Raw genomic sequence first — 27,632 nt, 5'->3', positions numbered from 1 at the left:
GAATAGCTTTGCATCAATGAAAAATAATTGTGTGATTGAAAGTGCATGAGATTCATGCACATTTATTCCTTCCATGACTAATTAAAGGGGTTTGGGATTTTTTTCCTTTTCAACTAAATGGAGCTATTTGCCAGATGCTGACAGCTAGCATGTTTGGTGTATAACATGCCCTGGATTTATTATCTGATCTTCAGATGAACCACTTAAAACTCCTAGGGATTTATTTTTACCAATTGTAAAACAGAAGTAACAATCACCACCCACCTTAAGGTGTCTTCAGACATTCCAGTGAAAATGCCATCTAAAGGCACACCAACAATAGTCACTGAATCTAGTGCCTGTACAACACAGGCAACCAAGTTCTTTCTTCCAACTTCCCACAGGAGTTTGTGCCATTAGGGAAGTAGAGAATGCGGAGCATGTGTCTTGACACAAACATGGAGGTGCTATGTGGATGGCCTTGGCGCTACACTGCCCAGAGGAGCTTGGCAGAACTTCCACTTTTCTCCAAGAAACCTGTTTCGGAATACCAATTTTTATAAAAGATATTAATAGTTGAACAAGAAGCAAAGGATTTTTTCCTATCAGCTATGAAGAATACACTCAATGCTAAAGGATAAATAAAAGAAATCAGTGAAGCAAACAGGGCGCTTTGTTTCTCTCTCAAACACCAGACTGCTTTTGCACCACACAAAATATTCTGCAAAGAGCCTCTTTGAGGAACATTCAACCATCTAACTGCTAAATGGTTTCGGAACATCCACAAAGCATTTTGCTCATATGTGACTGACTCAACAGGCTGACAATCCTACCTTATTTCTACCTGCTAAGAAGACTTAAAAGATAAATAAACTGCATCAAATATTTTCCTAAACACTGCACCAATTTCAGCAGGGACTTTGCAGAACGGTAAAAAAATGAAGCCGCCCGAATAAATATTTCTAAATAAAAAGGCAACTGATCCATATAACAGCTTGGCATCATTTATCTTTCTCCATCTGAAAATACCTGAGAAAACTGATTGAGATCATGAGTGCCTAAAGAACAAGTGAAAGCTGTAAGGCATCATCCTGTGATTTTTCAGAACAGAATTTCCCTCCTGAGCTGATGATGTGATCCCCTTGGACACAGTCAATAGATGTCCTGGAAAATACGTTTTTATTTCACAAATTATTTCCTTAACCAGTGTGAATGCAATACCTGGCACTATGCATTTCTGAAATGCGGGACTGGTTTTAGTACTACAAATAGCTGAAAAAAGTGCATCTAAAATGATACAAAGCAGAAACAACATGAAATTCATTCTCGCTGATACATGGGTATTTCTGAATGCTAGAAAGCATGCCAATTACCAGCACATTTGGAGACTTAAACTTGAAAACATCTGGAATGCCAACTGAACAAGTCCAGCTGCATCACTTATCTAGTATTTAACACAGAAATACACTGTGCTATGTCTTTTCCCTGGCATTTATTCCAGGCAAAAGTTTTTTCTTATTATTTTTCAAATCAGGATTAAAAAAACAACAACAAAATCACACACAAAACCCCCCAAATCTAAACAGTACCACCACTCCCCAACAGATACTCACCATCATTATTACTTCTCTGTACAATCAAAGTAATAATGAGAAATGTCACTAAAATAAGCTGGCTCTCAGAACAGAAGGGGCTCTCACCATCAGGTAACATTATACACCAGTCTGGGAAGACCCTGCAGACTGATGTTAGGTGTATATCTCTGTAATGAATCCAAGCTTTTCATCTTTGAGAGATGGCTATAATATGGACATTTATGTCATGGTATCTCAGAAACTACAGAAGCAGCGTGATGTCGAGACAGAACGTGAGCAGTCAGCACAAGGAGCAGTACCAAGCTGATTAGCAATGGAGAGGAAAGCAGCTCTGTACTGTGAACGCTCTGTACTGCGGCTAAAGCTGGCAGAAAACTAAAATCAAACTGCTTTCCTTGATTTTAATAAATACAATAATGATAGTACCTCGGATTATTTTTTTTCTTTCTGGAAGGAATTAAAGGAGGTGGTTGAAAAAAAATAAGAGGTAAGGAATAACATCTGCCCTTTTTGAATGGGGAAATGTGTTTTCTTGGTGGCCCATGACCTCAAAAAAGAAGAGAAAAATAGCATTTTACCAATAAAATTATTTTTTCTTCACTATCCCACACTTTGACAAAACATTTTGAGCAATTCTAAGTCATTGCAAACCACAGTGACAGGAAGGAATCGAAGCTCAGTTCATGCTTCGCACATCTATATTCCAGTGCATACAAAAGTCATACAGCACCCCTCAATATATTTTCTGAACACTTGGCAACAATACATTAAATCTAACCATGGTTGCATGTTGGCTCTTTCTTCCTGTACTCAGAGGTGGAAGACTTATGAAGTGGTGTCTTTCATCTTTTGAAGTTTGTAGGAGACTTTTTTTCTTAAGTACACACATTACAAGGTTTGGAGAGGGTAAAGTCAACAAACTGTGCCCAGCAGCTGGAACGTAGAGCAGAGAAACCAGTTCCTGTTGGGCTTGAGTCTACAGCTTCAGATTAGTCCCCAGGAAAGCTCAGTCCTCAGACAGAGGCGCTTTGTTCTCATCACAGAAAACCCCATCACACCCTGAGAACTAACACTCTCAGAGGCCTCATCACAGAGTTTTCACAGTTTTGTTTATGGCTTTCCTTTAAGGCTGGGAAATTTACAATGACCTGAAGTGCTACATGCCAGCATTATTCTCTGTGTTGAACTGTGCTGTCTCTCAATGCTCAGAAGTGGGCCAGGCTGCCATGATTTACAGAAGCATATGACAGAACTTTACTTACGATGCACATCAGACAAGAGTTTGTATTGATAGTGAACCTTAGAAAATAGATTTAATTCCCCACACTATGGGCTGCCCTGAACATTTACTGATCTATGTCTAGAAATCAGTTTCTTCCCATGATAAAAATATACCAAAAGTTACAAAAATTCAAAACTTAGTTGACTCCAGTGAGTAGAAAGAAACAGAGAGCAGATTGCTTGCTGTGTCACAAGACCCTGTTTACAGATGTTAATCTGAGGAAAAAAAATGTTTTCTCCCATGCAGGCAACACCACCACTGGGCTATATGGTCAGGTTTTCACCAGGCTGCTGAAAGTCAGTTAAGAAAGCAACTGTTGTAACAGGAAAGCAAGACAGTGGCAACACCTCTGGTGCAGCCTGTTACTTACCCCAAAAGAGACAGAAATTGCAGTCAAGCTTCCACGGCCAAGAGAAACAGCCTTCAGGGCATCACCTCAGTCTTCTAGCGTATCCTCAGGATGTCTTGCTGCTCTTGTGCCTCTTTATCAACATTTCTTCAGCCTGCTGAAAAGCAAGTCAGCACCAAACAGAAAGCTCTCCCTCAAGGAAGGAAGAGCCTTTCTTTGTAACCCACAAAATTCATACCTTTGAGGGAAGGGACAGTAGAGCCAAAGCTCACATTCCTACTCAAGCAGATCAGCATCAGGTGGTTGCTGTCCCCAGCTCTACAGTCGGACTCTCCCCTTTTTGGTTTAAGCTGCTGCATTTTGCATTAACTGGTTTTCCATTAGTGCAAGAGCTTATAACACGTCAGTTTAACAGTACAGTGGGTGAACATCATCCCTTTCACTGGAGGGAAAAAAATAGAAAGATATTAAAGTTAATTAAGGACACAGGATAGAAAAATTAAATCAGACTATTTGGAAATATCCACCATGAGGAACAGTTTAACTTACTGCTCTCAAATGTGAGTAAAGTTGGAGGCTCCGACTTGAAAAAGTATACATACATATTCTTTACACTACACAAGCAGGGCTGAATTTGCTTTATCTGATGCTTACAGAAACACACGGATGAGAACATTCTCTTCTCCACACCAAAAGACATCCTTGTACCAACCTGACTGTCCTCAATCCTGCAGACCTCTACTCCATGACTACGACTCTGTCCTGATGAAGCAGTTAACTTAAACAAGCTTGCTACCTTGGAAGGAAAGGCTGTCTGGACAGACCCGTCTCTTACACACAATGTCTCTTCTCCAGCTTCTTGCCTCATTGGAATTCCAACCTGAATGCCAGACGAAAGCTGAGCTTTCAGAGCCAGGAGGAAGCAACTGAAAGGTGTATCCAGCACATGAATACTTCCAGGTGAAAAAAGGAAGGCTCTGTAGCAACGCCTCACCTCTTTAAGAAAGAAGATGTAGGCCTTGCCAAATAATAAAACTTTAATGGTAGTTATCTTATGTGCTACCAGACTGCTCCCCACACTGATCATCTGCTGGACTGAAATTCAAGACATTTAGATGCACAACACTGACCTGCAACGCACAGGCCAAAGTCATACCTGGGAACAACAGCTTGATATTAGGTTTTTATAATGGATATCTAGCAGCACCAACGCAGAACATGCACACTTTCCAGGGAGGCAGAGAAGTTTTGGAAACCAGAAGTCCCTTCTCACACTAGATGGGATCAACTTACACCATTACAGACCATATAGTCAGCAAGATTTGCGTGTGCCCGACGAGACAGCTAAAGGCAGATTTCAACAGCTGCTACAGACCATCCTCTTTGTAACAGTAGGACACAAACACACAAAAGCAGGGTTGGTCTGTCCCCAGAACAGCACTGCTGCAAGATGAGAGGATGCCAGTGAACGTGCTGCTCCTTCGGAGTCCAACCCGAAGGGCCTGCCAGGGACAGACAGTGTGTGTGAAGCAATGCCTGCAGCAAAGGGGCTTCAAACCAGAGTACCTTGGCTGGGCTGCAACCGGGTAATTTGGTACTTTCCCACATGGTCAGCCAGCTCTCCTGGACAGTGAAAGAGAGATGTAGCAGAAACATCTTTCTTTTAAAGGATTACTCCTGGCTCTGGAGAGATCTGTAATTTTTGGCAGTCTTCTGATGGGCTGCACAAAGGGAAAAGGAACCTCTTTGCTCCCTCTCCCACACTAGCCAAGCAAGGCCCAGCCATAACATTGCTTTTAATAAAGAAGCACAGATGTGCCCTGTAGGCACTTAAAGAATAAAAAAGAAAAAAAAAAAACAAACCAAAATGTTCCTGTGTGTTTCATAAATCGGTATATAATCATAATGCAACCTACTATCCTAGCTAGAAAATGAAATATCTTTAAAAGTATTGAATCCTTTGTGAATTTTCTCAGTGGATCGGCATGAAGCTATTTAGCCCAGATGTTTCTATAACTCTGATGCATTAGGAGATGCACAGCATTGTGGCCAAGTGTTAACATAGTGAACTATAATGTAAAACATGTAAAGATACTGTCTTCCAAAGTTATTAGAATTTTTCACTCTAACACCACTCTGCTTCCTTATGCAGCTATATTTTCTTTACAATACACACTTATATTTTAGTGCATATGGAAAAACAACAAATAACCTGCCCTCTCCCCCACCAAAGCCTAATTCTGGGTGTTTTCTGGAAGAACGCACAGCAGCCGACTAAAGATTGAGTTTTTCAGAAATGGGAATCTCATCTCTGAGCAGCAGTGAACAGCAAATCTCATACTACAGGCAAATGCAAGGCCAACAAGACACACCTGGGTACCACATGAGCAGGTGAAGAAGTGATGGTGAGATTTTTTATGACAATTTGGTGTCCAAAAGACAGAGCGTCTCACTGCATGGTTCTTGTTTGCATCTCTAACAGATTTAGGGATTTGTAGAGGCAGTTTTAAAGATATCTAAGCAGGTGTAATGTCTGTATTGGAATGGCCTAATCAAGGGAAGAAGCAATAATGGGAATATGAAGTAGCACAAAAAAGGTAACAGCAGGTGCTTAGAAGGATGTAAGATAAAGACTGCAAAGAAATGAACTTGCACCCTCTATATAAGAATAATGCAATGGAATACCTTGCATTGAGAGTCCATAATGAAAAATCTGTCATTATAATTAATTATTCAGAAGAGTTGGAAATATTTCAGAGTGCATTCCTGCATGATTTACCTGCCAGGATGTGAGTTGACAGTTTTGTGATTCTTCAAGACCTTGTTAGCTTAAAAGGCCAAAACACAATCCTAAATTAATGAAAACTAACTCCTACTACAGCTTTGAACTTGCAGTCACAACTCCATTTTCATGTGGGTACTTGCTAAAGCACACCTCACACTAAGACAGAAAACCGGCACTGAGAGGTGGAATAATTTCCATTGTGGTTCAAGCAGGTTTTGATCCATTTCTCTTCTTGAAACAAAAAATGCTGATACTTCAGTTACGTCTGGAGTTTCTCATGCCTTTTTAAGGCAAACAAATGTTACTCAAGTTTAGGCCGTATATAGCAGACTGGTGCAGTCCACCATGGAATATCACACCGACTGCTAATATGCCAATTATCCCCTACAGTAAAGTAGGCCATAGAGGGATTGTTTCACTTCTACAGGATAAATGTTTGGCAACCAAATTTCCTGCATGCCACTTGCCAACTATTCTGCCTTCCCCCACCCCCCATAACTTGTCATTAGACCATATTTCCCAGCACAACCACTTCAATTCACATTCCTGGCTGTTACTTTTATTTAAAAACATTATGGGACTTCCAATTAGTCAGATGAGAAATCTGTATTTCAAAAAAATATTTTGTAAACCCATAGCAGGTGGCAGAATTTGTCCTCCTATGTTACACAGCTTAATCCCAAACCCTGCATTATTCACAGATAATTTAAACCATTCTGTTCTTTTCAAGTTGGATACAGTCCTTGAAAGCTGTTGGACGAAAGCTGATGACATCTGTAACCGTTAGATAGCTCTCTTCTCTTTAACAACCAGAGAATTATAATGCATTTATGAAGTCAAACATTCAGCATGTACTAGATAGTTCTACACTGTTTCTAAATTAGTGCTCTACAATTTAAAAGCTGATTCTTGTGTCATCCATTTCATCTTTATCTATTTGCCAACTCAAAGGTTAAATGAAGCAACAATCATGTAGCATTCCTTTAAATCACAATTTGAAAGGGGAAAACATACGGTGCAGTCGAGCTATCTCTTAAAATACTGTCAAAATAGCCATTACTGACATGCTTAACCCAAAACACCCAATTAATGACCTCAGTACTGTAATAACTATTTATCTTCTAAAATGGTTTTTGAAGGCTGTCACAAAAAATCCAGAATGAGAAAGTACTAATACTCAAAATGCACATTTGCCTTAAGTTTACTCACTTCCTTCTCTATCGTTTCTCCTGTACGAGCTTTAATAGAGATGTCCCTAAATGACTATTTAGAAACAGAAAAGCTCCATCAGAAAGAATGCCGAAAATCATGGCCAGAAGCAGATTTCTGTCGAGAACTCAATACTAATGTGCAGAAAACACAGGGCAACTACTCCACCTGCAAAGGCTACCTGATCTTAGTTCTGAAAAATCTACCCATGTGGCTTCAATGAACAAAGATCCTGTTCTTACAATTTAACTGAAATGTGCTTTGGGGAACTAGATTAACTCAATTCCTGCAGCTTAATCACTGACAGCAAAAGCCATTATCCAGCAGCACTTGTATGTTTCATGTGGAAATTCCATGCATCTTCATTGGTAAACAAAAGCATTTTTTCTCCATTTAAAATACAATCCCAAATAGTGAAATAATAGCTTAAAAATTGCAATTACTACTCACTGAGATTCTGTAAATGCTGGTGTCTCAGTTCCTTTTTTTACAGGGAACTACTAACTAACCATTGTCTTTCTCTATACAAATAATAGACAGTAAGGACCTCGTCAAAAATGATCGCTCATATTATCCAGTTTCTACACTTCATTCTGCAGAATTACTCCTTTCCTATATAATTTTCACTGATGTTTAGCTAGCTCCCAAATGGCTCACAGAGTCCACTTAGCTTAACTAGCTGCAGTTTCTTCCAGAATCTAATTGTTCCAGCAAAATCATTTTCCTGATATATAGCCTGAAGTTCACCTTTTTGTGTTTATATGTGAAACACGAGGCCAGAAGAAATACTGCATTTGTGAGTCCATACAGTGACAGAGTCAGACATAGCAAATGCCTGCAGAGGAGAAACAACAGCTCCAACAGCTGAGCTGAGAGAAGCTAATTCACTAATAGTTCAAGAATGTGTCAGCCGAAAGCACTGGAAAAGAAATAAATCATCACAACCAATGTCTGCTACTGCTTTGCCCATTCTCAGTACCAACACCTTTTCTCTCAAAATTGCCTCATAAGCAAAGTAGCAAAACTTAGTGTAACTTAAACATATTTACATATGAGGCCAATATTATCTGTAGGCTTTAAAGCTCCTGTTTTATTGATCAGCAAGCCTGATTAGCAAGTCCATAAATTACCACATTTCTTTTCACTATTTAAAGATAGCGTATCTCCGGGTTTGGTGCAGTGTTTCTTGAGTAAAATTTATCTTGACTTTACTTGGTTTTAAGAGCAGGAATTCATTGCTGAGTGGTTGTAAAACTTATTCTATGATACTACCTGCTTTGCTCACAAAAATCCAAGAACACAGGGACAGCAGTGACTTTTGTATGAAAAAAAGACTCCCCAATACACATGCATGGCAATATCATTTATCACTGTAAACCAAATAGTGCGGTGACAGGAACAGTTGCAGGCCCCCAGTTTCCGTGTATGTTCGTGGTTTAGGTACAGTTGGTCCTGCCTTGAGTGGGGTTAGCCCTCGTTCTATTTTAACAATTCTATGGTAGTTCCTTAACAATGTCTACCTTATTTTCGACTTGGAGAAACTGCAGCACTGATCATCTAGAGATACGAAGATCAGTGCCCATCACATGTTGCTGGGGATATCTCCCCACAAACTACTGATCTATTTTTTGTTGCTCTCAGGACTTACAGAGTACCATTTCCTATTTGGCAGGGCAACACTGGCATTCATTATAAGCATTTATACTTGCAGCAGCCATTTTTGAGAGGCTTCAACATTATTTTTGATGGATTAGTTGCAATATCAGATCAGATGTACAATGTTTAAAGTTTTTAAAGTATTATTCCATTGTGGTCTTGCAATGCATTGTAACAATACCTTGTTGCAGTAATTTCTCTAAAATTCCCTTAGGGATGTGGGTTCTAAAATATTTCTAATTAGAAGTGGGAATGCACATCAGAGCCACTGTATCTAGCCAGCTTGCTTTCTCTCAAGCATACCAGCAGAGAAGGCTGATTTGATACAGTAGCCTCTTCTCATTACGAATCTACGCTTGTCACAGAGGTTTCTTACAGTGACAGATGGACAAAAATGCAGCCAAACAATAAGTTACGATTTCTCATATTTGACATGTCTTCATTTCCTCTTCCTTACCCCTGCTCCCCTCAGGGATTCTGCAGATCCAGTAGGAGATTGCTCACCTGGAATGGAAAACCCAGGGTCTCCACCTACAAACTCTGTTTATTGATTGCTCTTCCATGACAGCTCTGAGGGATGTTGTTCACATTCCACCTCTACCACTAATTTCTTCTTCGTATCCTTACTCTGCTTAGCTACTGTGCCACTCTTCCTAGCTTTCCAGGAAAACTTTCTTGTCCCCCACCCCCAAAGCACAGAAGATGCAGCAAGCACAAGCTGTTGTCCTTGCTCAGCATTTGATCAGGTCCCTTCCCCTTTCAAATACACCTGCCAGATGCCCGTCTGCTACCATGTAAAATTTGTCCCACTTCAAAACCTGACATGGCTCTTTCCTCCACCATCTACCCCAATTGTCAAACCTCACCTTGGCCTGTCCCTCCCAACCCATCACTAACATCACTCTGCCCATCTGTCACGCTGTTGTACAACCACTTCATGCATCTTTCCGCACACGGAGCTCATGCAAGACACACAAGTGTCTTTTAAAGACTCTCCTCTGCTCTGTGCTGAGTGATGACTAAAATGGGCTTGTAAAGGGTATCTCATTTTCCTTCTCCCAAGCTAATCCCTCTTCCCCTCTCTCTGCCCTCAGACTGCAAATGCCTTAGAGCCACCATCAGAATAAGGACGATGCCCCTACCCCTCACTGAGGGCACACATGCTAACTGCACTGGGCAGAATCAGTCACACACAAATGTATTTCCCTTTCACATGCAAAATATGTCTGAAAGATCAAAACATACACTTCAAAATCTGGCCCTGCAAAATATTGCCTTTTCACAACATTCCTTCCATTTTTATGGGTTTTCCAAGGGCACCACATCTTGCATTCATGAGCTCCACAGAAAAACAGTGAATGTGGCCATGCCATGCCACATTTGCTAAGACCTGCCAGTACCCTTATGAAAGAAATGTGTTAAACATAAGGAACTAAATTTGAGACCCATCCTATATGATACTTTTTTTCCCAAAGTACAATGCAAACCACAAATTCAGATGACACATCAGCTACAACTTAGCTTGATTCCCTGGCTTACTCTCCCTAAAGAGGGGAGATCAGAGCAGACAAAGATTTTATTCATTTCAATTGATTGTGGCCTTCAGTGAAAAATGGATACATTAAAAAAAATAAAACCAACAACAAAACCCAAACACGAAAGAAGGCATCAATCTCAATATATTGAAATTCTGGTTCCACAGTAAATGAAGGGACAGAAGTCTAGTACACTTCAAGATATGCAACTGCTATACTTGTGAAAACCATTCAATTCCCACCCTCCTGGTAGGAAAGCACTGAAGCCCCATACACTTTGCAGCTTTTCAATGCAGCAAATAGGCATGTAGTCACCAGAAGGATGCACAAAACAAAGGGAAAGCTTCAAAACAGCCACCACGCTTGTTTGGCATTTTACATTCAAGAAATGTCAATATTGTACTCCCTGGATAGGGGTACTCTCTGTGATACCTTCTAAAAAAAAAAAACCAAACAAACCCAAAACCACACAAAACACCCAACAAAACAACAAACCCACACACAAAAAAACCCCCAAAACCACCAACAAAAACCCAAACCAGTCAGTCCAATGTTTTGCTTTGTTGGCATGTATCATGCCTGCAAGTCCACTAATCTAGTCTCACAAACTATACAAGTCCGTACACAAAGCAAATGGCAAGTTTCATACCTGCTTATAAAAGTATAAAAAGGAGGACCCAGGGAACAAACTGGTAGTCACTGCATAATGAACAATAACCCTTTTTGTCCTCAGTATGCTGACACATCATAAACACCCCCTTTTTTTGAGGAAGACCAAAACCAATGCCCTGAAGTCCCAGAGGGAGGGTGAACGTAATGCCAGAAAAAAGGGCTAGATAATGGGAAGACTTTCTTATATAGAATTTGTAACGTACCATTTATGAGGCTTTTTAAAATTAATTAGGTAAGTTTGACTGGAGTAACTAAATACTAACTAGACTAATGGTAAGTTCTTGGCTCAATTCAAGTGATACTGCCTTTTGTCTGTCACAAGATTTTGAGTGTAATACTACATAGAAGTGCTATAGCCACCTCTTAAAAAAACAGGTAAGTCAGAATGCAACACATTTCTTCACAGGTACATATTTGAAAGGTTAATTTCTAAGATGTCCCATTCCTTTTTTCATTCACTATCACCTGGCAATCAAATCCTGGTGCCTCACACCACTAAAAGTTTTACAACATTTTCAGGACAGCTGCTGTTGACGTACGAGTTTCTCATCATATATAGGTGTAAGAAAGCTCATTTGGCACAATTTGTCACCTGAGAATGTGAAAATAGGTCACATTAATAAAAGAAAGTGTGAGATCCTTACCACATTTTCTGTCAGCCAGCGGCTCATATGAAAGCCCTATAAACATAACGTGAGTACATCCAGGCAGAGAAACATGGGCAGTGAGACTGCAGCTATCAATTATTGAAGCAAAGTCTGCCTGGAGACAGTCATGCCAAGCACCTGAATCCACTTTAATGGTGGAAGTGGACACATATGCCTGGGGACTTCAAATCCTTTACGAGTAACACTCACTTAGGATATATGAACATAGAGCAAACTAAGGAAGATTGCAGTATGTATGTGGTGTTTGGGGGAGCGCACAGTTCAGCCACCTTCGCTCAGCCTGGCTGCACTGTGGCTGTTACCATTTAGCAATGCGCAGGACCTATAGTTCCATTTGCTGCTGCACAGATAAGAAGTCGGGACTTTCAAGTGATCTGGCATAAAGTAACATTTCCATATCACAGCTGCTTGCTTTAATAGTACTTACATTAAAAGGCCTAATGAAAAGTTAAGTGAATAATGTTGCATGCTGGAAAAAGTATTCCTTTTGACAAACTGATTAACTAGAAAGTCTCCACCAGCACTTCTTGGATGCATTCCCAGGAAAATCTCTTGTGTTCCTGCTATTCCTCAACCTAGATAAATAAATGAATACAAAACATTACTCAATTATGGAGAAAGTTGTTTTCAACAACTGATAGGAAGCATTTTGGTAACAGTGTACTTGGTGTTAAAAACCCCCGCATACCTCAGCATTTAGAAAGAAGACATCATCTCTCATGTTATATTTGCTCTCAGCATTACAGAACACTTCAAAGTCCCCTATTCATTTGTGAAAAGCAGCCAAATATATAACACTGAAGAAAAAAATTACTCCTAAAATGATGTTTTTTCCTCTACCTATATTCCTTCATATGGAAAAGACAAATTTAGTTTTAAGTAAACTTAGTTTGAAAATATTCCAATCAATTCACACCTCCGTGCTTTTATAGAGTATAAATCTTCTGAGGTTTTTTTCATGAGGTATCATACTTGCTATCTGGAAGCACAAACTGCATTGACACTCGCTCCAAAAGGCAATCTACACCAGTCAAGGCAAAAGGAAACATCACACATACACTAACAAATTGTAATTGCAGAAACTTGTAGGCAAAAGCTTCACAAGATGGCAACAGGGGAAAAAAAGAAAAAATTCAGACACAAAAAGGTATTTAAGAGGAAATGAAAGAGGAAAGACTAGAGAAAAGGAGAAGAAAGAAAAATGAACACTTCGAAGAAAAGAGAGCTCTGGCAATTTACCAGCAGAACGCCTGACAGGAGAGAAGCAGAAAATTTGGCAGCCAAAGTTGAAAGAAAAGCCCCAGCAGGACTGAGAAAGGGAGGAGGGAAGACAGAGAGAAGGGGAGGGAGTGAGAGGAGGAGAAGGACAGATGCATTGTAGCGTTGTCTGGCCACAATGCAAAAACCTTCCCAGCCGCATGTGTTGTCATAGCTAGCAGGCAATGCAGACAAATACAACTCCTGAAGATTTGTCCAGGCAACACAGTTTGTGGGTTGAAAGTATCTGCAGCTCTTTTAGGAGAACCTAAATTAAGTTAGAATATGAGGGGTTTATTATGATTATACCCTAATTTTAGACCTGTAATGATAATCTACGTCTGTATGATGGTCCTGCTCTTATTCTGGTACAATTATTGTTGTGCTGTTTCACCACTTCCTGCTCTTCTGTTCCATCACTGGCATGGCCAGAGCAGCCAGATGCAGACTCTACACTGTGTCATTAACTCGTGCAGCATACTGCAATCTAAGATGTCTGCTTACATAAAATGAACTGATGGATACTTTGTCATGCTAAAATGCACAACAGCAAAACAGATATGCAATGGGTTCTCATAAGTGGAAACTGCAGAAGGTGGACAGAGCCGTGATTTGGGTTCCTTTACTACAGAATTTAAAACATTCCAACCCCAAAGAGCATATGATGTACATAAGAGTGATCAAGCTAAATTGCCAGGGATTAATCTGTGGGATTCTGGTACTAGCCAGCTTCATATGGTCCTCTGTAGGTATGCTGAGATATCTAAAGTGTGAAGAGCTATAGGTAGTCAGTCTTTCCCTGAACACAGATGCCAGGTTTGCTTCTACTGTCACCCCTTTTTCCTCTTGCTGGTGTTTTTGTTCTGTTGCTGGCAGCGTGTTCATAGCAAACTCATCTTGAAACGCACTTTTCCTGCAAAGTTTTATGGGCTATCCTAAGAGTGTTTCTGATGAGTATTCTTCTCAGCTTGTATTGGACAACCACGTCATGTGTTGCATGGATGCCTTTGGAGAACTTTATTCCTAAGAGTATTTTTTTCCTCCTGTGTAGTTCAGTAGCCCTTCATTCTTGATCTTCGGACGTGCTGTTTCTCTTTGCCACAGCATAATGGCAGAAATTACATCTCCTTCTGTGTTTAGTTTGCTGAAGCTCATAAAAAAACATAGATGCATTACGAATAGAACATTCCTGTAACGCCACCAGAAAGAATTGTTTTCTTTCTGGCTCCTCTTCAGCACTCAATGGTTAACAGGACCAGGCTGCCTCTTCTGAACAGAAAAGATATAAACAGAGCTCTTGGCCATGTACCACAAGAACTTCTGCCCGATCTGGTTCAAGAAATGTACTGTCTTTTGCAAGGGAGAGGGGAAGAAACATTATGGTAAAGTCTTATTTGGCTCTTTTCAGTAGAGCTGACAAGCTGTTGTAGGCCGAGTGACTGTAGGCTGAACAAATTGGCAAGAAAAGAACAGTGTTCTTCAAGATTGACTCTGTAGCCAAGTCTGATGGGTAGCATAACATACTGTATAGCCTCTAGTCAGAATAAAATTCATAAAATAAAATTTTAAAAAAAAACAACCAACAACCAAAAAAACAAAAAACCCAAAAAGCCAACCAAAAACCACAGCATGCAGTCATCAAATCTATTCACATGTTCAGGACTGGCTGCATAATCAAAGGACAATTACTTCATTGGGCTCACTGCCCAATAATGAGCTGTGAAGGGTGAGATTTTTATTTCTTGGATTTAATTGCAGGCAATCAGGATGACATCTCTAACCCTACAAAGCTCATGTTCCTTGAGCACTTTACGATGACCTTTTTGTTCACCACAATCCTGGAAATATAACAACACAAAGGAAATCCAGAAAACAAACAATGCTGCACATTTAAGAAGAAAGAACTTTCCTGATTTGGAAACTTTGCCAGCATTTTGTATTTGCAAAATTATTTTCCAGTCTACAATGTCTGCACTAGTTCAACATGCATCTGTGTTTTAACCCACATATCCTTTCACCTTATGACTATTATTTAACTTTCATTAGAGTGTTTCAAGCCAAACTTGGCTGAGGCCACACTATGAAGCAAGTGCACTCCTTATGAATGCCTACTGCCTTCCTCCACGCTCTGCTTACCCTTGGAAGAAAACAGGCACACGGGCAGAGAGAAGGTGCCAAGCAGCTTCCCCAGTCAGGGGAAGTACATCCCAGCACTCCTGGGAGATACATGTCTGTGTTGTTCTTAAAATTATCCAAAGGAACAGACTCCACAGCCACCTTGAATAGCTGTCTGCTTCAGGTCAGCTCTTCCTGACATCAGAATGTCTTTCCTGTAAACTACTTCTTTCCCTATCCCTAGGGGACACACAGAATCAGTCAACGTCATCCTTCTTACATCCAGCTTTATCAAAAGAGAAAAGTTGAATCAAGCCTTCTATTGTCTATAAAGCAAATCAAAATCCTCCAGTTTTTCTAAACTCCTTACTTCCCTGACACTCTTCTCTGAGCTCTAACTTCTCTACCTTCAAAATGCTCACACACCATATTCCCAGTAAGATTCTAGCACTACTGAGCACAGTTACACATACATTCTGACAAATCACATATCTACTAACATACTCCAGAATTAATTTTATTTTTTCCAACAGCATCACTTGGTTGACTCATTTTTTGACTCGTTAAAACCTCCTTTCTATCCGTCTCCACAGCATTATTGTCTGCTTACATGGTCCCTTTTTTGCACTTGTACATTACATTTCTCCTTCACCACTGTTATAGTTTGTATTTGTGCATTGAATTTCATGCATTTGCTTAATATAATTTCATCAATTCATCCAACATTCTCATTTTGATAGCCTGAGTTGTTTCAAAACCCTCTCCATCTGGACTTCTTCCACAAATGTTTTACACCAGCTTTTCCACTGGTTATGCTCCAAGTCATTAATGAACTAAATTTTAAAACATGCTTAGGTTCCCACCTGAATTACCATTCCAGTTGACATCTACATCAGTTACACAGTCTTGTTGTCTGTGTATATTCCACTAGACCTTAGCAAAAAGTTTTAAATACCAAAGTAGGTGCATCTAGTACAAGCACACAGGTGATGTACTGAGCAACACGGAGTGCAGTACATTGATGCAAAGAGAACAAGCGAAGACCTAAACGCAACAAAAGTGATGGTTAGATTCCAAAAACGTTCTGAACAGGAACTGAAAGTACTCAATTCTTTGATGGCTACCGTTCCCCAGGTCCTTTCCTCTTAACAGCACTTCCTTTACTTGCTCATCTCAAAACTCCCAAAATTGTATCATGACTGACTCAGTTCTTGGAGACAGCCACTGCGTTCTAACAGAAACTGCTTCAGCTCATCTTTCAACTGTTACATATTTCATCAAACTCTTGATGTATGCCTAAATTAGCTACCTATTCTTAAAGCTCTTTTTCAATATTTAGTTTGCCCTTTTAATTACTAGTTGTCAAAAGAAGGTTAAGGATTTGATTTATTTGCATGGTGCTAGATGAGATCAAATGTATTAAAAGGAATGTTCACAACATGTAACAGTTCTTAAAATTTGATGCTGGGACCAAAACAAAACTGCTAAACAAAAAAAATCTTGTTATTATCTCCTAATGAGAACCATGATTATTTTTTACATTTCACTTGACAGTCTTCACCTTAATTAATTCTACATGGCAAAGTTAAATTATTCTGGTTGATGAAGATCATTCTGATTCAGAAATATACTTATTAAATGAAATTAAAGCATGGTGCTAATCAGGTGAATGAGCATATGTTACTAACCAAACATACAAACCCTAACAATGAGATAATGACAGGTATGGTGACAGATACAAAGCAGTGCTATTTAGAGCTAGCTAAAGGGAAAAAGCAATGTAGATGTAAATCTTTAAAATCTTCAGAAAGGACATACTTTGCTTTTTAGATCTTGTTTGATTTGTATCTCAAAAATAAGGTAATATCTGTATTGCAAACTAAAATAAACTAAAGAAGATAAACGCAGTAGACTGGGAGGTTGTACCAGAGACAAGAAAGACTCGCAGAGCTAAAAGCATGGCTTGCTGTTACATACTGCAAGGACATACGTGCTTCCGAAGTTTTGGTACATTCATCCCGTAAGTTATTCTCAAAACAAATAAAGAAGTCTGAACTTAACACTATTTTCCAACTGACTTTCACTACATCAGGATAGATTTGTTAGATCTCGAGTCAAAGCAATCCTATTTAAGTGAATGTATGAGAATAACACTACGCAGGTAAGCAGATCCAGCAAAGCTTGCTCAATGACAGGTGTGGTGATTAACACCAGAACTATTTGCTTTCATTTGCATAGAACACAAGATTCTCTGGCTGAAACTATTTATAATTTTTCTTGGCAAACCTCTGACACAAGAAAGGGTTGAAGACCTGGCGGTTCAAATCTGTATCATTTCAGGATGAAAGCTGACACAGTAACTTTGCTCTTCTGAGCCAAAGAGATTTCTGGCCATAGCATAAGTACCTCTTGCAGGTCTGAGGAGATGGGAAAATTTCTGTACTTGCCTGTCCTGGGTGCCTACGACCTTAGCCCACTGGCTGGGGCAGTTGTGCAGCCTATAGGTAGTCACAGGCAGTTTACTAACCCTCAGTCATTTTGGAAAACATATTTTCCAGAGTGATACAGGTATGTTCAAGAACTCTCATGGCTTAAATTCTTGCATAGGTTTTCGAAGATGAGACATGAGCACAAGTAAAGAGTCAAGTGTTCTGAAATACTGTGGATTAAACACCTGATTATGTTATTTACTACTTTTGCATAGGAATTACTCATGGGTTCCCTGGGGAGAGGAAGAAAAGTCAGCTTACGTTTCAGAGAAATTTAAGCCCTATGCTTCTCCAAATATACAAGGGAAAATTCACCCAAATATTTTGCTCCCTGAAGCACCCCGCTTCCTGCCATTTCTTATTTTGCATGGGTTGTCCAAGGATGTAAATAAACCCAGATCTTATCTTCCAGGAGCAAGCACAGATTATATGTTAGAAAATAAGGTAATGGGGGAGCTAGAACACTCGCTTGCATCATATTATTGTCTTGATCCTTTAGGCTGTATTAATGGTCTGTTGAGGTACGCACTGAACTACAGCACGATAAAGTATATTAATTGGTATTAATCTCTTCCTACTCTGAAGAGATAAGAGTCTAAAGTAAGCGACACAAAAGAGGACAGAAGATGGATGCAGACTGTTCTATTATTTAAATTTGCATTCAGCTCAGTCTCATTTGCAGAATAATTTGCACCTATATTTTGCACCAGTTTGAGCCTGCATTTTTGGGTCTGCAGTTGAAATTCAGAGAGAAGGTGTAAACAAACAGCAGCACATCTGTTTAGATAGTTCAGATACTTGGGTAACTGTGCTTATATCTACATTAGCCATTCTGCACAGGAATAACTCATGTCCTGTCATTCTGTGAGTGCATTTTTATTCACATAAGTCATTTGGATGTAGAAGTATAGATCTGATTTTTTTTCCCATAATATGGCACTAAACATAAAAAAGATATATTCCAACATAGGTATAACTTCCAGCGAATTCTTCCAGTTTACCTTATCTGTCTACAATTAACATTGAGTTGCCTTCACCATTTTTCAGTCTCAAATAACTTTGTACAGATAAGGACTGAAAAACTTAAAGTTTCAATTTATCATTTTTGGTGTAGGACCCTAATTTCATTCAAATTATAATGGCATTTTTATCACTATTGTCTCATTGATATTAAAAAATGGGATTTTCACATCCAGCTTTTAGAAAGCTTATGTTTTCATCTAACAGTGATGCCAGTGCACTTTGTCACACTGTGGCGTACGTTTCAGGAGTTCACATCCATCCCATTTGTCCTTCAATGATGACCATGGGTCACTACCATTCTTGAATACAATGAAGTGCATTTTGAACCTGTGGAGTGGAACTTACTGTTGCCAACATATTTTAAGAGCTATTTTGCCCTGATTTTTAATCTGTAAATACATCTGATTTTTGTGGCTGGCTTAACACAATCGTGAGACCCAGTGTTATATGTGACCTTCCCCCCTCCTCCATTTCTAAATGCAACAACTAACAGATATGATTGTAACATTCAAGATAGAAAGAGGGCACAGAGATGGAACACATCATATTGGCACTTAGTCTAACATATACTTTACAAGAACTACATGTTTTCATACGCACCATTGATTTACTCTGCCACTGTGCTAAGTTGTTTGATAAATACAGGGTTTCATGTATACCAGCACTGTTTAGAGATGTATTATTGGGGTGGATTCTTTTCCCTCAACAGTGCCTTAGGACAACTAAATATAGATGCCTAAAATGAAACCTAGTCATGATTTGCAAGTGTAACACCAGTCTGCATTAAAACCAGTGAGAGTTTTGGGTGCTCAAGAATACAGGATACTTTATATAAACCGTCACAGACAAGAATCACATTACCAATTACCAACTTGCCAAAATAAACAGGGAACAAGGAAACTGTGGAGTTATAGTAAGAAGAAACCTTACACAATGTGCAAGCCAAACTTTTTCTTGATTTTTGAAAGTCCAGCTGGCCCAGTAATCCCCACACCCACTCCGATCCCCCTCTTTCTTGCATGACTAGTAATCACAAGCTATTTTCCAATCTTCCAGGTAAATGAGCCTTTTCTTCCTCTTTCTTTTGAGAAAGAGAGAGAAGAGCTGTAAATCAGCTGGATGAAGCTCTGCACAGTCTTGGTGTGGTAGAGCACCCCCAAACTCCTGTTCTCCCCTAAGCTGTCCTCCTTTGCCTGTTCTACTGTCAGATAAAAAAGAGTGCAGCTTAAGCAATCCACCAGAAGGACTTCTGTCCAACAGTAGGATTAAACTTCATTTTACAAGGTTCCCAGAAGCAATCTTTAGGATTGCTTTTTTCAATGCCACCTCTGCGATATTCTGTAGAGCAGCTGATCAATAAGGGATGTGGTCGCTCATCCTTCACTACCTCTGTGAGCACAGCAGGCTCTTACTGGCCTGAAAAGCTAGAGTCCTCTTCTCCAACGCAATGCCTGCTCTCAGATGTAGATCATTATGCTTAAAGCTTTTTTTTAATGGGAAGTTAAACCACTCCTTTTCAATCTTTCACTCTGAGGAATAAAAAGAGGTCAAAATTGCAAATTCTTAACTCACTGGCACATTAAACCAAAGCTTTCTCCAACACTCTGCTTCCATCCTTTCACAACACTTTTCATACTATTCCTCTCCACACAAGCCTGTCCTTCTCTTGACTTCACTTACTCCTGGGAGCCTTTCAGAAGAGGGAATCAGTGACAAGACATTGTAACCCACATCCCCTTCTCTTATAAGCAGAGAAACAAAGATGCTCTGAAGTTATGGTTAAACACATAAAGACACAAAGACCTCCTGCATAGCTGTCCCTGGTGGGTCAGCTCTGGCAGCACAGTCTGGATGATCTGTTATGCCAAGAATCATCTTTTATACCTTTTTAGGCCATTATAGAACTGCCTAAGGTGCAGGATACCGGCAAAAGAACCACAGTACCTTTCACATGCAAATGTAAGAATAGGAAAAGCTACAGCTGGAGGCAGAGTCAGACAGCAATACAAATGCCAAATCCTGGCACATGCAGCCAAAAGCAGTGTGTGCCTGGCTCCAGGCACCCAAACTGAAGCTTTCTTGGCTCAAGAGGTAACTTGTCCTGGGGAGAGAATGTGGAACCATTTTAACGTCAGAAAAAAATCCTATTTGTAATGCTGCTACCTTGTGAAGAAAAATATGTTGTGGTACTGAAAATGGATCATATGAAAGATGAGCAACAGCCCACAGAGAGCCTATGGTCTATGGTCTTCCAAGATTTTACCATAACATACTGCTCTTTGCCAAGTTGAGGAGGAAAGATGCCAGTTAAAATAGTTCTTCCTCCCTAGATGAGACCAATTACATTCATTTTGTTTGAGACCAACAGCTTCTGGTTTCCCCCAAGTTCTGATCTAGGGTGGGTGGGGGGTCACTGCCTCTTACAGATGCTTTCTTCAAAGTCCGCTCCTCCAGGCTTCCGGCCAAAACAGCACTGTGGCAGGTACTTCAAGGTCTGTCCCTGTGTGAGCTTTGGCATGTGCCAATCAATCAATCTGGTGTGATGCTTTTGTCCTGTTGAGTAAAAACTTTAAAGCTGTGAACCTTGCTTCTAGTGGGTTGCATCTTCTGTTATCTTAGTACCATAATTAGATCCAGAATATAACCTCAGTTTAAACACCACTTGTTTATACATATCCTACAGTTTCTCTACTCTATGCAAGATCAGGCATAAATAATCCTTCCTCAAAACAGGAGCTACACTAAATATTCTAAAGTTCAGAGGATGTATATGAAGCAAACATTCCTTAGGACTACTGTGGTACAGCATATAGCCCAATCAGGAACACCTGGACCGCTATGTTCTTTTTAATTTGTGAAATTTATTATTTTTCTGATCTATTCTTCAGGATATTTCAGTCACTCAAGACAGCCAGCTGAAGAACTGACTTGAAAAATTTTGGATATGGACATCTACAACATGCATTACATTATACTTTTTACTAGTTAAGAATATGCAACAGCTGATGTAAATCAAGGAAGCTTTCTTGATTTCAGTACAGTGGTGCCAATTCATAGTACACAAGGATTTAGGCTGTAGTGTTCCAGCTAAAAACCAGAATTTAACTCAAGCTGTCCAAATATACTTTTTGACTCACGTATAAAGAAAAAGAAATGAGACAGACCTGGTTTGGTAAGACTATTCAATGAGATGCCTTCTCCTTCTTTCCTACAAATGCACTTTTGTACAGCACTGACAACTCCCCAAGTCCCACCCTTCTTAGTATTTTCTCTCTCTCAAAACTCACATGGAATACACTCATCCTACTTGCACAGTATTCCTCTCTCTCTTCAATTTACCCCCATTTCAAATATTACCTTTCGATGTCTTGGGACACACATGAAAACAAGCTTAGACAAAGGGTCTGACACCTGCAACCATTAGAAGAAACTTACTCAGAAAGAGGGAAAAAGATACCACGAGGCAGCAAAAAGCTTGTACATTATCTGGTACAAGCAGCAACATGCGTACTTACCAGTTCCTGGTGTCCTTACTTCACACCCAGAGCCATGTGCAGGTGTGCATATATATCCTGGTTCCAAGTCAGACTGGAGGCCTCATTCTTGTGTGCATGGTTGTCCTGGAATCCTGTAACAAAAACTTCTGATGACTACTTGTTTGCTTTCTGCAAAACATTTGTAACTGCTGGCTTTCCTGATTCGCATGATTGTATGAAGAGCTGGACTGCTGAGGCTTGGAGAAGACAAGCTTTTTCTCTGCAATACTGAAATACAGACTACACCTGCATTTGACATGGCTATGAGCAAACTTTACTTCAGAACAATTTGCTGCTTCTGTCATTTTGTGAACACATACATTAATCCTGGAAACAGATGATTTTTTTTAAAAAAAGTCTTTCTTTGGTTGCAATCTTGATGTAAGAGTTTGACAGTCCCATATCTGTCTTGATTACCTGGTAATATTGTCTGTGAGCTACCAGCAAGATGAACAGATGCACAGATCTGTTTCCCTTTTTGGCACAGGCCAGCAATATCTTTATGAGCACACAAATTTGAAGTAAAATACTGAGATTAGGGATGGAGAAGAAAAGCCTCAAGAAATAATGCTTATAAGAACTATACTTACACAAGTACATCATCATAAAAATATCATATTTAGAGTCCACTTAGTTCAATTTTTAATTCCCCAGTGGGTGACCACATTGGTGAGAGAGAAAGAGGTAAGCTCAGAGCTACTCACAGTAAAGAAGAAAATCTGCTATGATCACCAAATAAATGCATTATATACATAAGGTAACATGCCCGTGGCCAGACGGACACAATCATATGGATACAACAGTATGTCTGTATGATTTAAATGTATTTCAAGGGAGCTAGTTTTTCACATAGTGTGTTTCCTTCTCTGTTAAAAACATTACAAGTAGAACACTTAATTGAGAATAAATAATATTGATGTAGGTACAGAAGTCATAACATTTTATTTAGTTTACAGGAACAAAAATAACACCACTGGAGAACCATAAAAAAATCCTTTAGAACTTGATAGTGTCACTTCACATATCTAAGAGATACTTACTGACGCTTGCTTTCTTTAGAGAAGCTTACTTACCCTTAATACAAACAATGGGAAATCAGACACACAATGGTGACATTTTTAATTTTCTGATTGAATCCTGTATTAAAACAAAACAATAACATTTAACATCAAAATAGTAATACTTAACATCAGTGGAGTTTCCCTTCTCTAAAACAACCGGAAGTGAGATCACAGTCAAAACCCAAATTTGCTGGAGAAAATGGAGTAAACTTGAGGAAAAAACCAAACCAACCTTAAGACTTGTTTTTCCCTTGAAAACAGATAAGACAGTCTCACAGCCTGACATGTTAATTAACAGTTATGAGAATAAGAAGTATTAACTTACTGTCCCTGCACTTTCTCTTGAAACCAACTAAGTTTTATCTATAACTTTCCCTAGACACTGCATTTTATTCTTAACAGGGCTTGCTTTCCCTGTGTGCTCTGGGAATATGTGTAAAGCGAATTATCAAAGAAAGCAACCTGAAGAACACAAAAAAATACTTTGTTCAAATGACTTTAACTATTTCACTGTCCACAGAGTAATGAGTTGTAAATGAAGAGGAAAAAAATTACAAGATCTGGTCTCAAAGATTTTGAAAAATAACTTGCCTTAACAAACTCTACCGCAAGATCCGCATGCATACAGTTGTCCCTGACCTCAAGTCAGCACAGTATACAAGCCTGCCACTGTTCTCTGCTCCTGAGTCATCAAAATAGTGATTCCTAAAAAGATGACTTTTTTCTTTAAAAAAAGTTATTTTAATAGCATTTATGAACTAACAACAAGCATACACTTTACTGACCTGCTGAATCATGCCAATGCTCAGTTTGAAGTAAAGAAACACTACCTGATTTCCATACCAATTCAGAAAGCAAGATTTATAAAACATATTGATGGATCATCAGGCGTGCTTTTCACTGAATACAACATTTATTTTTAGCTAGCTTCAAATCACTGTAAACTAAAGAGAAAACAATGGCTCACCACCAAAGCAAAGAAAGACATTTTTGCATTTGACGGACAAACTTTAATCCCGTGACTAGTGTAGAAGATGGGGACTTTTGCTAGGTACCTTGAGAAAACATGGATTGACCAGATCATTTTTATTCAGAGATTCTGTTTTCCATGATATTTTCAGTAAATTAGCCCATCTTCCCACTGCATATACATAAATCAGACACACACTTTCTTAATTATTTTAGGGAGTGGCATTATAAATCTCTCCTTTTCCCAAGACCTACAATCTCATAAAACTAGAATAATGTGCATCATCTCTCTTGCATAGCTTCTGGCATGTCATTTTCGCCCTCCTTCCAGCATAACTGAACACTCTGTGGGATATTTGTAGTAACAGTCATCAGTCTCTCTAATGAAAGAAGCCTGGAAAAAATATGACAGTTTAACTATCAGATATTATTTCATAAAAATAAATCCTAATGTTTTCCAAATACGTATGATTTTCTTAATATCACTGAATCTGGCTATGTTGTTGAAAGCATTTGTATATTGGGCCATCAGTACTAAAGCTCAACCTATTTGCAGATTTTACAAGTGACCTATTTGTAATATACAGTTAATTTTATGAAATTTCTCTACCACCAAGTACCTCAAAGAGAAAACTATTTCCCATCAGACCACTGTCACTCATTCCTCCAAAGTGGGAGGATGCAGGGTCTTTTGACTCTGGTAACTGCCCAGTTAAGTGAAAGCACTTTAGGGCACCACCCCTGCCCGGTGACCCAGGTGGGCGTGGAGGTTAACTGACCCAAAACAGGGACGGCATGGAGCAGGATTGCTCTCAGGTGAGTTAACCTTCTGTTCTTGGGGATATCCAGAAATAATTGGTTGGGCAAAGCAGGCAAGTATAAGAACCTCAGGATCCTAATGTAGATGGCAGTTGCCTGAATTTGCTTCAGGTGTAAGCACTGGAAGCAACTATGCACCCACCTTCAAAGAAGCGGAACTAAAGGCAGAAAGTCATGCTATGGGCATAGTCCTAGAAGTTCCATTTTGCCAAGGCCTGATGTCTTCTGAATAGCCTAAAAGGGAGTAAGCTACACAAGGAATCAGCGGGAAGGTGCTTTGTTTGTCACCATTCAAATCACAAGCTACTGGAAGTTACAACAGGCAAAACTGCAGCCAAGGGCCAGCCCTCAGTGATAACTCACCCTAGATAATGGACCAGACTCTCAGCCAACATCAAGGATCAACAACAGGACATGGGCTGACAGACCTTCAGCTTTGAGGAAGAGATCCAGGCTCCTAACACCAATACCAGCTTCCAGGATTATGCAGTTATGCTCATGAGGTCACATACCAGGGAAGACATGCACACAGAGACCCTAAACCCAAGGACCTTTGTAGCTCTGCCTTAACTAAAAAAACACGCAACATTAGTGCCATCCCCTCATCACCAACTCAGTATTTTACCAGCACAGAGGATAATGGCTACTCCATTAAACTGATATGAGCAGGATCTTGAAAATCAGCTGTTTTAAAAAGGATTTGGTAACATGCCAGTCAATGAGTCTTTATCAAATTCCTAGATGGGATCTCTTTCTTCTCATGTGCCCAAAGCTCCTACAAGACCCTCTGCAAAAGGAAAACATACTTAATTTTATTGGACACAAGTCTTTTGTCCATTTACTTTTCCCAGTACTACCACTGCTCTCACCACAGCTTTAGAATAGAGCATATTTTAACACGGCAATGATCCTAACTGCAGTACAAAAGACATGCAAATGGAGTCTTGCTTGTCAACAAATGCTAACAGAAGTCTACAGAGGCCTGCCTGGAGTTTTCAGGGATTTATTGGCTCCTATTCATCATCCCCACCTGTTTTTTTTGGGTTTTTTTTATTTGTTTATTTTTAATCTACAGCAAATGTCTCACTTTTACAGGTATCAGTCACCAGGCAGACTTTATACACAGACACAAAGCTTCAGTATGATGTGGTTTCCTTTCTCTCCATTGCTGATTTCACAATTTTCCATTTCTTGTTTCTGAACTTCAGCAAGAATGTTCAACCTTTCTTGCACAACTTACCTCCTCTGCTAACTCATTCAGTGAGACTTATACCAAGTCTGAAGGCCAATTTCTGTTCTGTTTCATGTAACTCCAGTTCTAGAATAAAAATAGAAAGTAGTAAGTATTGCCTAAATCTATAAGGCACATAAACTCCTAATGCTAGGTGGTATTTAATTTCACAAGGAACCCTACTGGTTTAAGTCATATTTAACATGGATATGAGTCTATTCCTTATGTACAAAATTTAGAAGTCTGGAAGTTAACTTGCTTTCCTATTTTAGTTTCTGGTTAACAAGCATTTTATTGACTTGCTTGTTGCTTCACCGTAATAATTCCAGATGCGTTATGTTTAAGTTTCTATCAGAGCTGCTATCAGATCAGTTTAAGTTTCTATTTGAGTACATGCTACCACTTTTGTAGAATTGTTCCTATTACAGAAACTACAGAAAAAAATGCTATTTACTAAGTGTGGTATTAAGCAATAAAGATAAATCTTGGGCATTAAGTCAAACAGTGTAATATAAATTTGATTGCAATTGACTGGAGATGTTGCCACATCAGAACTACTCTAGATTCTGCAGAGTAATTCTATTTTAAACTGAAGAACAAAGAAATAAAAACTCCCTCTTTGCATAGTAACTGACTTCTGTAAGGTCAGTTATAATTAAAGTGCTCACTGGGAGATTAAAGCACGAAAATACATACAGCTCTGAAAATTCTAAAACTGAGATCCAAGCCATGCTTTAGAAATACATTGCTAGTAAAACTGTTTCTTTGAATAACTCAGCTTTGATTTCCACCAAGTGTCTTATTATTCTAGAAGCCTCCCTTCTTACCTCCTACTTTTACTGTAGCTAGTCATCATATCCATTATCCAGTGTATTTCATCACTTAAATCATCATGCTCAGCAGAGATGCAGTAGAAATTAAGGTAACGGGGAACTTATTCCTCCTAGCTTCTCCTTGACAAACACGGTACTCAATAAAATGATTCCATTGTCTAATGCAGAATTTTATGCTCCCTCTGAGCATGACATGTTTTGCACCTATGAAGTCAATCAAATGCCAATGTTATTTTTCCTTTTATTACCCAGGACCAAAACAGCAGTTTCAATAAAAATAATTTATACCAACTGTTTCCGGTTAATGGAAATTCAAAGTCTTCAGACAGTGTTTTTTATTTCTGGTGCTTGAATTCTCAGAGAAATAGCGAAGTATAATTGATACCATATGCTTTTTATTGTTTTCCACATGAAAGAATCACGATTTTCAGTGGATCATCGAATTATGTCGTGGCACTGTGCCAAATCATCAAACAGCAAGGTCACATGTGATGAAGGTACAGTGTTCAGAATAGGAATAGCATGTACTCTTTGAATTCAAGGTTTATTTCAGTTTGCCCGAGTAAACC

At 39.2% G+C, this 27,632-nt stretch overlaps 2 long non-coding RNA genes across 2 annotated transcripts; both read right to left on the bottom strand.

Moving 5' to 3' along the window:
- Window positions 1-284: 284 nt before the first annotated feature.
- On the bottom strand, window positions 285-21,303 carry LOC114014299 (uncharacterized). The gene is made up of 5 exons (XR_003557755.2): window positions 21,039-21,303; window positions 3,444-3,647; window positions 3,227-3,359; window positions 2,001-2,121; window positions 285-516 (listed from the first exon to the last, which is right to left on the bottom strand). It is a non-coding gene; the product is annotated as an uncharacterized LOC114014299 (long non-coding RNA).
- Window positions 21,304-21,935: 632 nt separating this feature from the next.
- On the bottom strand, window positions 21,936-26,617 carry LOC129735249 (uncharacterized). The gene is made up of 4 exons (XR_008730652.1): window positions 26,240-26,617; window positions 23,224-23,287; window positions 22,130-22,242; window positions 21,936-22,025 (listed from the first exon to the last, which is right to left on the bottom strand). It is a non-coding gene; the product is annotated as an uncharacterized LOC129735249 (long non-coding RNA).
- Window positions 26,618-27,632: the final 1,015 nt, after the last annotated feature.

The sequence above is a fragment of the Falco cherrug genome, chromosome 1, assembly GCF_023634085.1.
Source record: "Falco cherrug isolate bFalChe1 chromosome 1, bFalChe1.pri, whole genome shotgun sequence".
In the NCBI taxonomy this organism is placed as follows: Eukaryota; Metazoa; Chordata; class Aves; order Falconiformes; family Falconidae; genus Falco; species Falco cherrug.
This window is presented reverse-complemented; position numbering and strand designations above follow the sequence as displayed.